We start from the raw sequence: 9594 nt of genomic DNA, 5'->3' as shown, positions 1-9594 counted from the left end.
GGAATCCACACTGTGTGAACTGCCCCCTTTCTTGTCCTGGGGAGCTGAGTGGAGCTGCTTTACCTGTCGTCTCCTCTGATGGCTGGGGTTGGGCTGGCTTGCACTGCTCCGCCTGGCTCAGGGCCACGGGGGAACAAGTCTGTGCTCTTGCACACTGTGCCTGCTGCTAGTGCCCGGGTCCCCAATTCTGACAGGCACCAACCAGCTAGCTGTTTAGAGGGCCGAGGCTGGGAAAACAGTGTGTACCCTCCTCCCCCAGCATCCTTTCTTGCATGGGAGAAATGCACGCGGCACACTGTGGAGGGATAGCAGCTCACTCCAAGCACAAGCTTACCATCTTCACCTGCCCTGCCGTCTCCCACCCCCTTTCATCCCTTTTGTAAACTGTTGCTCAGATCTTAAGCAAGCACAGTACTTGGTTTTCTGATTTTTTTTTCCCTTAAGAATTACTGCTTGACGCTAATCTTGCCACATCTGCTTTCAATGATCCAAATAGTCCCCTCTGTCTGCTTTGTGGGGGGATTTGGGTTGTTTTTGTTTGTTTGTTTGTTTGTTTGTTCTCACGAGGTAGGGTCTCACTTGTCTCAGGGTGGCCTCGAACTCACGGTAATCCTCCTACCTCTGCCTCCCAAGTGCCGGTGATGCAGGATTGAGGGTTCTCCCAGAATTTATGAACCCCAAATTTTGGGCTTTGTTTGACCTTTCATAAATAATTAATAAAGATGAGCTAGGTGTGGTGGTGCATGCCTTTAGTCCCAGCAGTGGGGGGCCTATTCTGATCCGATTCCTAGATCAGAGAAAAACCATGCAAGTAATCAAAATGAGAAGTTACCCAAAACTATAAAGAAGAGGCAAGCAGAAGCGTTTAGATTAAGAAATAATTCTTTCTATCTGAAATAAATAAATAAAATATTAAAAAAAAAAAAACCATCACCACCACAGTGCTACACTCTCCCATCAGCAAGGCTGAGTGGGGTAGAGGCCAGACTCACGTGTGTCCCAGCAGCACAGGTAAGGGCTGGAGAGACCCACACACGCCTGGGTTCCCGCCAGAAGAGAAGGGAAGAGAGGGAGGGGCCAGAAGGCTGCAGCCTTTATAGCATCTGATTCAGGGATGTAAGGGGAAGGCCTGATTGACTAGTAAATTTGGAATATGAACCTGAGGTTCAGCCCACCCAGGTAGCGCAGTACCCTGTGGGCAGCAGGGGGCGCTGTGGATCGGTCTCCAACAGACCAGCTCCCTTTTCGTCAAGTTTCATTCTTGTTTCAGGGCCAGGTGGCATGTGGGGTGGCATCTCATGGTTCTCTGTGAGCCTCAGTCCCTAACTGAAACTGCCTAAAAAGAAAGCTAGCTTGCCCTCATCCTCCTTCGCTGGGATTAAAGGCGTCACCATACCCAGCTTGTTAATTTTTTTTTTTTTTTTTTCGAGGTAGGGTCTCACTCCAGCCCAGGCTGACCTGGAATTCACTATGAAGCTCAGGGTGGCCTCGAACTCACAGCGACCCTCCTACCTCTGCCTCCCAAACGCTGGGATTAAAGGCGTGTGCCACCATGCCTGACTTGTATTGTTTTTCTTATCCTTTTTATTTGTTGGTTGGTTTTTATTTGCATGTGTGTGGGGGTATGCCAGGGCCTCTTGCTGGTGTAAACAAACACAGCAGGGAGGGTTGATATGGGCAGCTTGGGAACTGAACCTGGGCTCTGGGCAGGCTTTGCAAGCAAGCACCTCCAACGGCTATGCTACTTTCCCAGACCCCCTCATCCCCTCTTAGCTGCTTTAGCACTTTTTTCTTTTCATTTTTCGAGGAAGGGTTTCACTGTAGTCCAGACTGACCTGGAATTCACTATGTAGTCTCAGGGGTAATCTCTAACTCACAGTGATCCTCCTACCTCTGCTCCCAAGTGCCGGGATTAAAAGCATGCGCCGGGCTGGAGAGATGGCTTAGCGGTTAAGCGCTTGCCTGTGAAACCTAAGGACCCCGGTTCGAGGCTCGGTTCCCCAGGTCCCACGTTAGCCAGATGCACAAGGGGGCGCACGCGTCTGGAGTTCGTTTGCAGAGGCTGGAAGCCCTGGTGCGCCCATTCTCTCTCTCTCCCTCTATCTGTCTTTCTCTCTGTGTCTGTTGCTCTCAAATAAATAAATTTAAAAAAATAAATAAAAAAAAAAGCATGCGCCACCACACCCAGCTCTTAAACAAAATCTTTTTAGCATTCCCCCCCCCAAAAAAATTGGCCAGTCAGGCCGAATGTGCCAGCTGGTTCAATAGTGGCATGTCTGTTATGGGGATACAACTGCTCTTTAATTGAACTGGAGGAAGGGATACATGCTTGGTACTGAAAACTTAGTCAAACACCTGTGCCTGGCTCAGGATCTAATGCGGAAGAGGTGATGGAAAGGATGTAAGAGCCAAAGGAAGAGCAGGACTCCATACAACATGCTCCTTCCAGACACAAAATGGCCTGGATATCCATGACCTCACAGTGCCTGACACTACCTGCACAAGACCATCATAAGAGGAGGAAAAGATCATGACATCAAAAGTAAAAGAGAGACTGATTGAGATGGAGAGGGGGTATGATGGAGAATGGAGTTTCAAAGGGGAAAGTCGGGGGAGGGAGGGTATTACCATGGGGGATTTTTTATAATCATGGAAGTTGTTAATAAAAATTTGGAAGAAAAAAAAAAAAAGACTGTGCCTGGGCGGTCATGAGCCCTAGGGGAGGAATGCCTGCTATTGTTTGGCTAATACCTGTACTATGCTCACCAAGCTGCCCGGTAAGCACTTTTTTTTTTAATGTTCATACCCATACATTAATGCTACTCTCACCTTTGGTTAGAGAGGCTTCTCTTTTCAGATGGTAGTGACTGCTGGGATGACTCAAAAAACACCATAGTGCTGAAAGTGACAGTGTTCAGCATCGAGACATTTCTATCATACCTTCTAACGCAGGGCCAATTGCAGAAGCCATGATGGACAGAATGTAAGAGCCTAAGGACAGGTAGGACTGCTTACAATGCAATCTTTTTTTTCAAGGTAGGGTCTCACTCTGGTCCGGGCTGACCTGGAATTAACTATGTAGTCTCAGGGTGGCCTCAAACTCACAGCCATTCTCCTAACTCTGCCCCGAGTGCTGGGATTAGAGGCGTGCACCACCATGCCCGGCTACAATGCAATCTTCTAGACACAAAATGGCCTTGATATTTACAGCCTTGTAGTGCCTGACACTACCTTCATAAGTCCTTCACAACCGGAGAAAAAGATGATGACATCCAAATTAAAGAAAAACTAATTGAATGGTGGAGGGGATTCGATAGAGGATGGATGTGAGAGGGGCAGAAAAGGGGTAGAGTCAGAATTATCATGGTTTATTGTCTATAATTATGGAAGCCATCAATAAAAAAGTTAAAAAGATGGGCTGGAGAAATGGTTCAGCAGTTACGGTGCTTGCCTGCAAAGCCTATGGACCCAAGTTTGATTCCCTAGTAACCACATAATGCCAGATGTGCAAGGTGATGCATATGTCTAGTTTGTTTGTAGTGGCTGGGGCCTTGGCTTGCTCATTCTCTTTCTATTTGCCTCTTTCTCTCAAACAAATAAGTCATCTCTCCAGCCTCTCCCCGCAACCTTTTTTTTTTTTTCGCGGCAGGGTCTCACTCTAGCCCAGAGCTGACCTGGAATTCACTATGTAGTCTCAGGGTGTCTTTGAACTCATGGTGATCTTCCTACCTCTGCTTCCTGACTGCTGGGATTAAAGATGTGCACTACCATGCCCGGCTTCCCAAATTTTTTTTAAAGTTAAAAATATATATATATAATAGGCTGGTGTGTGGTGCACACCTTTAATCCCAGCAGTAGGGAGGCTGAAGTAGGATTGTTGTGAGTTTGAGGCCAGTCTGAGACTACATAGTGAACTCCAGGTCAGCCTGAGGTACAGCAAGACCCTACCTGGAAAACCTAAAAAAAAAAAATCTGAAGGCCCACCTCCAGTGACACTCCTCCTCCAGCAAGGCTCCACTTCTCAAAGGCTCCTCCAGCTGGGGATGAAGTGTGAGAATCACAAACATAGGAGGCTGCGGGGGCGGGGGAGGGGGCGGGGGGCGGGGTCAGGTTCCACATTCAAGCCACCATTGCCTGCCCATGATACCATTCCATTCATGGCATTTCCAAGTCTTGCGATACATTTCATTCACGTGTGTGTGTGTGTGTGTGTGTGTGTGTGTGTGTGTGTGTGTATGTATTTGAGAGAGAAAGAGGTAGAGGGAGAGAATGGGCACACCAGGGCCTCCAGCCACTGCTAACGAACTCCAGAATGCATGTGCCCCCTTGTGCATCTGGCTTATGTGGGTCCTGGGGAGTCAAACCTGGGTCTTTTGGCTTTGCAGGCAAGCACCTTAACCACTAAGCCATCTTCTCCAGCCATCCCCCCGCCCCTTATTTTTTTTTTTTTTTCTTTTTGGTTTTTCAAGGTAAGGTCTCACTCTAACCCAGGCTGAGCTAGGATTCACTATGTAGTCTCAGGGTGGCCTTGAATTCCCAGTGATTCTCCTAACTGCCTCCTGAGTGCTGGGATTAAAGGCATATGCCCCCATGCCTGGCTCCATCAGCCATTTTCATGTTATCCCCATACTCATATAAAGGACCCCATTCATCAAGGAGGCATGTCCCCTGTGGTGGTTTGATTCAAGTGTCCCCCATAAACTTAAGTGTTCTAAATGCTAGGTCCCCAGCTGGTGGCAATTTGGGAATTGGATCCTCCTGGAGGTGATGTATTGTTGGGGGTGGGCTTATGGGTATTGTAGACAGCTTCTCTTTGCCATGTCAATGTTTGGCACTCTCTCCTGTTGCTGTTGTCCACCTGATGATGGCCAGGAGGTGACGACCACCCTCTTGCTCATGACATCATTTTCTTTTGCTTTCATAGCTTCCCCTCAAGTCTGTAAGCCAAAAAGAAACCCTTTCCTCCCAGAAACTGCTCTTGGTCGGGCATTTTCTGCCAGCAACGCGAGCCTGATGGCAACACCCCTCGTCTTATCACGTAAACAAAATGGTCATCCCTGAGTTCCCTCATAAGGCTCAGCCTTCGTAGCATGTCTTATCACCCACAGCAGGCGCACACAACTGTCTCTGCCGTCAAGGGACAGCACTCCATTCCAAATGGAGAAAGGCAGCCTCGCGGGGCTCGCGCTCAGACACAGCAGCCTCGGTTGCACCTCTGGTCACACGTCACCACAGCTATCCAACTGCCCCTCCCTAGCTAACTGATGACTGTTGATCCCAGTGGTGTCTGGTGACATTTCCTAGGGAGACTTGAACCAGTGTCTAGTAACCCCACGTAGGACACCACCACCCAAGTCTAGCTTGGTGAAACAATGGGATACTGACTTGACTCACAGGCAACTGCGTCACCAGAAAGCCCACCCCTGCACGGATGACAGCTCAGGAGAGCTGCATTCCTGGCGCCCCGCAACCTCTTTGCTTACATGACCTTGATGGAGACCTCATGAGTCTTGCTTGAAACTTTCTGCTTCCTGAGGTTTCTGAGTCACTCACCTCCCTGAGATGTATAAGTGGCAGGAAACAGCTAAACAACAGGAAACTGTAAACATTTCCTTTTCTTTTTTTTGTACATCTTTTTTTAAGCTTTTAAAAATAATTTTTAAAAAAAGAAGAAAAATAAGGGCTGAAGAGATGGCTTAGTGGTGAAGGTGCTTGCCTACAAAGCCTAAAGACCCGGGTTTGATTTCCAGCACCCACATAAAGCCAAATGCACAAAGTGGTACATATGTTTGGAGTTTGTTTGCATTGGCTAGAGGTCCTGGCATGCCCATTCTGTCTCTTCTCCTACTCTGCTTGCAAATAAACAATTAAAAAAAAAAATAGAGGCTGGGGAGATGGCTCAGTGGTTAGAAGTGCTTGGTGTTCAAGACTGACAACCGGAGTTCAGATTCCCAGAACCCATGTAAAGCTAGACCCAAGTACACATGTGTCTGTAATTTCAATGTACTTACAGCAATAGGAGGCTGAGTCAAGGGAATGCCAAAGTTCATGGGACAGCTAAGCTAGCATTCATAGTGGGAACGGCCTCAAACAAGATGGGAGGAGTGACACCCTGACGTCCTCTGACCTCCTCATCCATACATACACATGTAAAAAAATTTTAAATAAGCTTTGTGACATTACATAAGCTTCTGTAAAATATTTACCAATGACCTTCAATGAATAAAGAGTTTCTTTTTAATATATATATATATATATATATATATATATGTATGTATGTATGTATGTATGTATAATACATATATATGTATTATTTTCAAGGAGAGAGACAATGGGCATGCAAGGTCCTCCAGCTGCTGCAAACCGACTTCAGACTCATATGTCACTTTGTGTATCTGGCTTTATGTGGGTACTGGGGAATCAAACTCAGGTAGTCAGGCTTTGCAGAAAAGCACCGTAACAGCTAAGCAAGCTTTCCAGCAGCCCCCCCCCCCCTTTTTAACATTCTAGCCGACCTCTTCTCAGCTTTTTATCATTTTGTGGGTGTTTCAAGGAAGGGTCTCACTGTAGCCCAGGCAGACCTGGAATTCACTATGTAGTCTTAGGGTGGCCTCAAACTCACAAGATCCTCCTACCTCTCTGCCTCCTGAGTGCTGGGATTAAGGGCATGTGCCACCATGCCTGACCCCACCCTTTTTTTTAAGACAGGGTTTCACTCTATAGCCTAGGCTGGCCTGGAACTCGTTTATGTAGACTAGATTGACCTAAATGCTCAATAGTCCTCTGCCTGAAACCCCAGCCGCTTATTAGCTAAAAATATTACGTATTTATTCATTTATTTATTTCATCCAGTACTGGGGATTGAACTCAGGGTTTCACACATCCCCAGCTTGCTGTGTGATTTTCTAACTACTTCGTCCGGGAGGGAATATACCTGAGGAAAAGATAACATATTTTCTAGGAACTGTAAGAAGGAGTTCTGAAGTATGACCATTAGGACTTAAACAAGGGCACAGCAATCTACAATTGTGCATGGTGCCTGCCGACAGACTGCTTGGCCTTCAGTCGCAGCTCCTCCCTGCTGAGGCAGAAGCCTTGATGCTCTGGGCCTCAGGGTCTTCCCAGGCAGGACAGGAAGAACGACTCTCACAAAGGAGGTAGGCAGGACTGAATACTGCAGATGAAGGCTTCACAGGAAGTGTGGTACTCTCAGCACTCAGGAGGCTGAGGCAGGACTAAATTCAAGCTAGCCTGAGTGTCCCAATTTCCCTGGGAACCCACATAGCCTGCCCTTTGTTTGTCATTCCTATAACCTTGGCTGGAGACCAAGGTGTGACCTTTTAAGTTTCAGTTCTTCTAGACCTCTTGACAGCCTCCTCCCTTCGAAAGGGAATATTTTTTTATTTTCTGATTTGAGAGGCGAGAGACAGAGTATGGACACGACGGGGCCTCTAGCCATTGCACACTCCAGACGTGTCCCTTTGTGCATCTGGTTTATGTGGGTACTGGGGAATCAAATCTGGGTCCTTAGGTTTTGCAGGCAAGTGCCTTAACTACTAAGCCAACTCTCCAGCCCAGGGGGGTGGGTTTTTTTTTTTTTTAATATTTTATCTTTTTGGTTTTTTGAGGTAGGGTCTCATTCTAGTCCAGGCTGACCTGGAATTCACGATGTATTCTCAGGGTGGCCTTGAACTCACAGTGATCCTCCTACCTCTGCCTCCCGAGTGCTGGGATTAAATGCGTGCGCCACCATGCCTGGCAAATATTTTATTTTTTAAAAATATCTTTATTTTATTTGACAGAGAAAGAGGGAGAGAGAGAAAGAACGGGTGTGCCAGGGCCTCCAACCACTGCAAACAAACTCCAGACACATGCATCCCCCTTGTGCATCTGGTTAACGTGGGTCCTGGGGAATCGAACCGGGTTCTTTGGCCTTGCAGGCAAATGCCTTAAGCACTAAGCCATCACTCCATCCCCAGAGGGGAGTTTTTAAAAATATTTTTATTTTATTATTGTTTGGGTTTTCGAGATAGGGTCTCACTCTGGCACCTGGCTCACATGGGTCCTGAGGAATCAAATCTGGATCCTTTAGCTTTGCAGGCTAGCACCTTAACCGCTAAGCCAACCCTCCAGCCCTTTTAAAATATTTAATTATTTTTATTTAAAGGGGGAATAATTTAAGTTGGAGGAATCTGCTTTCCAACACTGAGCAACAGGGAGATTATCTTATAAAAGAAAAGAGAAACAACCAGGTGTGATGGCTCATGCTTTAAGCCCACTCAGGAGGCTGAGGTAGGCGTACTGAGGTAAACTTGAGGCCAACCTGTGCTACAAAGTTCCAGGTAACCCTTAAGTGAGAACCTGCTTCAAGGAAAAGAGAAAAAAAAAAAAAAAGCTGGGCTTGGTGGCCCACAACTTTAATCCCTCAGGAGGCAGAAGTAGGAAGACTGCTGCGAGTTTGAGGCCAGCCTGAATACATATGAATTCCAGGTCAGCCTGGGCTAGAGCAAGACCCTACCTCAAAAAAACAAAAGGTTGCTACCTTTTTTTTTTTTTTTTTGCTACCTCAAAAAAACAAAAGGTTGACATTCTGTAATCTTGAGATGTGATAGCAGAGGCTAGTGAGGGGTGGATCTCAGAACTGGGGGTGGGAATGTGTTCTGTGGGACTGCTCCTGGGTACCCTCATCTTCTGGGTGGAGGGGACTTAGTCAGAAGACAGGTGAGCCTCCTCTGGGCTAAGAAATCAGAGCCATATTGGAAACTGCTTCCGGAGTGCAAAACTGACCTGCCATTAAGCCAGTGCTGACAGAGGTCCCAAGGATTGCACTAGGGACCTCATCAATTCCTGTGGAGACCTCCTGCCCCACTCCCCCTGGAAAAGACAAACTGACTTTCATATTCAGGTGCCTTCAAGAAAAACCTCAAAATGCCTTCTGCCCCTTTCACTACATTTTCTTACATGTGTTTTCTGAGATCTTTTCTCCAAAATGTGTATTTTCCCTGGAGGAATGCTAAGAGTTCTCGTCCAGACTGGGGAACATACCATGTAGCCTTGTGTCTCTCTCCCTCTCTCTCTCTCTCACACACACACACACACACACACTCCCTCCCTCCCTCCCTCTCTCCAAAATCTGACCAGGCATGGTGGCGCACACTTTTAATCCCAGCACTCAGGAGGCAGAGGTAAGCGGGTCACCATGAGTTCCAGGCCACCCTGGGCTAGAGAACAAGACCCGACCTCGGAAAACCAAAATAAAATAAAAATCCAAAATGTGTATTTTCCAATTGAAGAGAACAGCTTGTACTACACAGCAACCAAGGGCAAAAGCACAGCACCTTACTTCCCCTCAAGTACTCTTTCACTGCATAATGCTAAAAAACCCTTAATAAAAAGTGGCATTCTGGTGGGCTGGAGAGATGGCTTAGCGGTTAAGCGCTTGCCTGTGAAGCCTAAGGACCAAGGTTCAAGGCTTGGTTCCCCAGGTCCCACGTTAGCCAGATGCACAAGGGGGCGCACGTGTCTGGAGTTCGTTTGCAGAGGCTGGAAGCCCTGGCACGCCCATTCTCTCTCTCCCCCTCTATCTGTCTTTCT

The sequence above is a fragment of the Jaculus jaculus genome, chromosome 8, assembly GCF_020740685.1.
Source record: "Jaculus jaculus isolate mJacJac1 chromosome 8, mJacJac1.mat.Y.cur, whole genome shotgun sequence".
Lineage (NCBI taxonomy): Eukaryota > Metazoa > Chordata > Mammalia > Rodentia > Dipodidae > Jaculus > Jaculus jaculus.
The sequence above is the reverse complement of the archived record's forward strand: the minus strand, read 5'-3'. Positions refer to the sequence as shown.